Source organism: Pipra filicauda, unplaced genomic scaffold, assembly GCF_003945595.2.
Source record: "Pipra filicauda isolate LSUMZ 115617 unplaced genomic scaffold, ASM394559v2 scaffold27_size4233163_pilon, whole genome shotgun sequence".
Taxonomy (NCBI): domain Eukaryota; kingdom Metazoa; phylum Chordata; class Aves; order Passeriformes; family Pipridae; genus Pipra; species Pipra filicauda.
The window spans coordinates 2,872,124-2,878,123 of NW_024104398.1; positions in this window are offsets into that span (position 1 = coordinate 2,872,124).

The following is a 6,000-nucleotide window of genomic DNA, read 5'->3' on the forward strand; positions in this document are numbered from 1 at the left end:
ATTTCCTTTACTATGGTGAAAATGAAAAGTTTTGTTAATATCAGATGGAAATCGTGGTTTTGGATAAAGTTCTTCAAGTTGATAGTGGTGTGTGATTTTTCGTTTTATTCTCAGTTTACTTGAGAGTAGTTAGAAGTCTGGAATTGCAGTTATTTAATTATTACCTCCAGTGATACACTGACACTAATTTGTTGCTGTTTACAAATCTGCATGATTTGGCAGCCTTGGGAAGCCATCTCTATTGCATATGTGGCATGAAAAGTACACTGTGGCTATTTCTACAGGAATGGATTCACCAGCTCTCAAAGTCCAAGAAGCGCCTCAGCAATCTTGGAGCCAAAAAAAGAGGTCTCATCTTCTTCAAATATAAACTCAGAAGAGTTTATACCACGAACCCTTGTGTCATTGCTCTCTCCCAGTTCTCTCCGCAGTTGATCATGGCCATCCTGTCTCACAGAGCTGTGGGAGTGGCTTTCTGTCTGCGGCCCCAAACTACTGTCCTAGGACTGCCATTCCAAGGGCTTCTGGGGAATCAAGGGGAGCATCAGAGCTTGCTAGAGGATGTTCAGCCAGCTTCATAAAGGCAAATAGTGGCAAGAGGAAGAAAGGAAAGCATTTGGCTTTCATGCAGTATAGCATATATATTATAATTTGCCTTACCTTATGATTCTCCAAAACAGATTCAGTGAGGCAAGCTGAGTTCAGATCTGCTGAAGGATTGGTAAAAGGATATGCTAAGTGACCTCTTTAAATTAAAAAATTGACTTACCTTTGAATGAAGCAAACTAAGAACATCAGGGAGATGCATAGGCCAATCATGATAGCAAGTCTGACAAAAATGTTTTTAAATAATAAAAATAAAAGGCATGTCTTATTCTAGTCCCAGTCTTTCTCAGTCTAGTAATATAACATATTCCAGACTTTATCCGTCAGAATTTAAGGCAGTGCAATTGCTACACTACATCAATATCTAATTATAATTCACTTTTCAATTGCAGCTGTGGAATCATACAGATCTAAATTATGTTCATTTCTAAATTCTGCACAATAGTTAGAAATGAGAATACTTCAAAAATGAAAGAGAATGTTCTGTTGAACAGTCGTTTAAAGGTTTGGCTGTGTGTGTTCAGACTAATAAAACTCTGAAGTAGTTGGTTTTTGTGCAGCATTATATATCTAAACAAACTGTCTGCTAATGTAAATTGTTCTGTATTGAGACTAACAAAGAGCTTTTAGCTCAAGAGAGCCTGTCCCCTGTAGCAGTTCAACTGACATATTTTGCTTTGCCTAATACTACGTTGCAGTTTTCTTTAGGATAAAAAATAATTAATGCAAATACGACCGAGTGACTTTGCTGTGTTAACTGCAGCCTGTGCACGTCTTATATGGGGGTTGGTGAAGTACCTCCATCAACAGCCTGATATCCATTTCGTTGCCTGCTGTGACAACAGAAATATCAGACTCGAAGAGGAGCTTGCCTTTTGCTTTGAGTTCCCACGAGGTGCTGCAGTGTTTCTGAAAGGCAGTGGGCTGAGATCACCAGGCTGTGAAATTGCCAGCTCAGGTGCAGGGCAGGCACTGGCACTGCGACTTGGCCCCACCGTGGGGATCACAGCCAGCTGCCCATCCTCCTCCTGCACCTGTCTTCAGGAGTCAATTAAGGCTATTCCCTGTGAAGGTTTTATTTTGAGCTAATTGATGCTGTTGCTTGTACAGGCCTTATTTTGAGCTAAGCAAATCACCCACGAAGTTTGTATTACATTTTCTAAGGATGCGCCTTATAATTCTGCATATGTATTTCCTTTACATATTCAGATAATCCTCATCTATTAGAGGCAAGAAAGATTCTCCTCTTTTTTTGTCATTTCTGTTTTGAATTACAAAGGTTTTATGCCTACAGATGTTAGTTGGGTGCAGAAATGTTTACTGCTCTGTGAATTTCCCTAGTGACCCCTTAAAGGATAGGTATATAGATATCTAGATATATAGATATAGTCCCAGGTCCCTCAGTGTAACAAACAATTTTAAACAGAGGATTTTATTTTCTCAGCAGCTCAGCTCTTCTTCCAAGCAGCTTGGTACTTTTCACAGAATCCCAGAATCCCAGAATATTCTGAGTTGAAAGGGACCCACAAGGATTATCAAGTCCAGCTCTTAAGTGAATGGCCCATACAGGGATTGAACCCACAACCTTGGTGTTATTAGCACCATGCTCTAACCAACTGAGCTAATTTATTTCTTTTCATCTCTCTACTCTTTCATTTCTGACTCTATGCTAATGCCCAAATTCTTTTAGTCTCTATCAATATTTATTACTTGAAAAGATTTTGAGTAAATATCCTTTTAAGTCCTCTGCAACAGCTGATGCAAAGAAAGTTCTTAGAAAGTTCTTATTTCTTTCAACTTCTAGTTGCCTCAGTTCTGATTGTGGTATACTCTAGATGAAACCGTAATTTTTACATCTTTAAATGCAATCTAGAATTCCTATCCTTCAGGCAATTTTGGAAAAAAACCCCACCATTTTAAATATAAAAAAAAAAAAAACAAGCAAAAATAAAAACATTTTGTCCTAGTTCAGAGTAGTTTTGCTTAGCTTCGATTTTACTGATAAGATGTTGAGACCTCTGATATGACAACAATCAGAACATTTTTGGTACAGTGCAAGACAGCATAATTGTAAATACCTTTGGACTTTCACATGCTAAAACTTTCAATGTAATCTTGTCCCTGAAGCAGTTTTTATAACTGTGTCAAATTATGCTGAATTCTTTTTTTATAATCTATTAACTGTTCGGTGTTAGCTCATCAGATGTGCTGTAATGTGTTCAAGTGCCCAGTTCAGAATGTTTTCCCCATTGAGGCTGATTTAAGTTAGCGAGAGCCATCCTTTATAGCTTGACAACAATCCCCTGTTTTGTCCAGTGCATCTGTACTTACTATGCACTAATTCATGCTAGGTGGGGAAGAGCTGTCTCAGAAACCACCTGCGCCATGGACAAATTACTTAGGGATCTAAAAAGTTCTGGTTCCAAACTGGATGACTATTGAAAAGCACAGGAAATCATCACAAGTGCTAACAAAAACCACAGCAGACCTGCTCTGATAAGGAACTCCTGTGCTTTCCATGGGTTTGTGTGCAGCACGGGGCTGGGAATGAGGGCTCAGTGCTGGCTCCTGCCTGGGGCTGCACAAGGGCTTGTCAGGTCAGAGGCTGGGCTGCATCCCTTCAAAGTGGAGTACACACAAGCTGACCTGGGAAATTGCTGCAGAGTAACAGCTGATTGTAGGGTACCCCATTTTCTCTGTGCAGATAAACCCTATCACTCACTCCAGGGAAATAGGAAGTGCCTCCCTCAAACCTGCACTGGGAGAGACTTCCATTGTAACACATCCATTTTAACAGGAAAGAACCACGGGAAAAGAACAAATGTTACATCAAGTGGTGAAGCACTATTTTATGTTAAAATAAACTACAAAAAAAAAAAAAAAAACAACAAAGCAAATTTGGCATAGAAGTGAGGATAATGTCTCCCAAACCACTTGACTATTTCCTCTTATGCCATAATAGAAACATGGGAAAATGCTACCACATCAGATCAGCAGAGCCAGAGTGCAGGACCATTCCACAACTGGAAATTAAAAAAAGCCCTACCATCAGAAGCTTTCTTCCTGCGCTGCAGGTGTCAATTGCCTTCTCCATGTACTTCCCAGAGACAAAATTATATCACAATAGCAAAATTTGAAGAAAGCCAAGCAAACAAAAACCAAAAAACCAAAACACAACCCAAACAGAGAAAAAAAAAAAAAGGCAACAAACAAAACCAGAAACACTCAAAGAAAACCCTCAAAACCAAAAAAAAACCAAAACCAAAAAAAACTCCACCCAGATAGTTCCAGAGCACAGAAAGGCAAATTTTACCTGACTGGCCTCTTGAAGGATAAATTGTACTTTTTGTAGCCTTCTGGAAGGATGGCTCTGACAAGACTAGGACCAATCCTGTGACTGGCACTTCAATGGCAAGAGTGACTTTGGTATGACTTTGACTTATCCTGTGGACTTCACTTTCCAAGGGACTTTGCTTTCTGTTTTTCGTGGCATCTCCCATTTAATGTTACAAGTTTTTCATTATACCAAAGATTGCAAAATAGGTCTTTATTTTCATAACCAGCTTAGTATCTTATCATTGCAGGCATTTTTCTTCTCCCAATTTATTTAGCATACCAGCAGTCATGTTAATCTATCCCTAATGCATTTGGCTCACACCAGTGTTAAGCTTTCACTGAAAAGCTGCCAGAATTGATATCTCAAGTATCCACTTTGCTGTGAAAAGTGCACAAACTGTATTCAGAACAGTTTGTGTTTGCCTTTATTTTCAGTTCAATTGCAGGAATACATAAACTCATCCTACCATTTCTCTGTCCAAATCCTATCTGAAAGCTGTCCTGGCCAAGCCTTGTTTTCCACTGCCTGGCAGAGATACATAAAAAGTGCTTCTGGGCTAAGACACATGTTACACCCAGAAGAGTCCTGATCCTCACGTGTCCAGACTGGGGACCTCACTAGAGTACATCAAGTTGCGTTTTAGCTTGCATGCCAGGGCATTGCTTGTTTAGGAAAAGTCTGACACATTCTCTAGTCTTGCCCGACTACTTGGTCAGGAATTCACCTGAAGCACTCAAGGCTGACCAGTGATGCAGCCTAAAGACTGATAATTACTTCCTCACCTTGAGGTTTTTGTAGATGAAAGTTTTGGTAGCACAGATCCCAGTATTCAACTAATGATAGGACCCACATGGTTGACGGCTGAGGTTAAAGGTCTTGAAACTCGATGCCAAGGTGAGTCAGCTAAAGAGTTCTACATACCAGAGCTGGCCTTACTGGTTACTACAGTATCATTTTGAGGTTTCTCCTCTCCTGACCAACTTGAAAAAGCATAGTCACTTGGCAGTAGATATTTGAAGGTAGTAATTTTTTTCATGCAAAAAGAAGTCTCACGTCTGACCACTTCAACTCAGGGAAGTTAAAAAGTTAACTCCCAGCCCAATTATTACTATAGGAAAAACTGTGTAGGAGAGGCAAGAATTACTTCAGATGCATATTCATCAGTGGGAAACTGGGAAACTTAAAACAACCACAGTGGCTATGTTAATAAACTATGGCTGCAAAGCTACATAACAGTGCTTTTTGTCTTACCCTTCTTAAAATATGCAATTGGTGATTGGAGAAATAGTGTAAGGCTTCTCTACACTGGCCGAGTGTCCTAACTGCTAAAACACATGTATTCATTCTCTTCTCCAATTAATCTTTATTTAGTGCCTGATCACTAAAATGGGAGTATAGCAAATAGTCTTCTACAGCTTGGTGAGTGCAGCCTTAACCTCAGAAACATGAGTTCACCTCTGCACGTGCAGGAGAGGAACTCAAGCTGCTCTCCTCTCCATTCAGGTAAATGCTCTGACCAATGAATTCTGGACACTGTGGGGGAGAAGAAGGAAGGAGAAAGAATATAATATCTTATTCTCTCATAGTTAATTAGTTCTAGTGGTGCACTGAATCTCACAGATGAAATCTCTGGTTCATAGAACACGGGCTGCCTGCTTGCGACCATCAGAAGAGTTATCCTTTGGGTAATGTCCCAAAGCAGACTTTAAGAACTGACAGATGCTTGGGTAGTTTCCAGGTTAGACAGCTTCCAAGAGAGATTTGAAATGGTTTGGGGATTTAGAGTTTTGGGGTTCTTTTTGTTTGGTTGGTTGTGATTTTTTTAAGATGCAAACAGTGTTGACAGAATTTGGAATCTTAGTCTTATTATGGGACTCTTCTTAAATCATTTGGAAACCTAAGTCTTATCTATTGATTGATTTATACTTGAAATTCACTAAAAATCAATACAACTATGTGATTGGTTTGATTTCTATCACCTGTAGGATATATGGCCTTATAGGGTTTTTTTTCCAGTAAGCTATATTATTTTTAACTGTTGACATGTGTTACCTTTT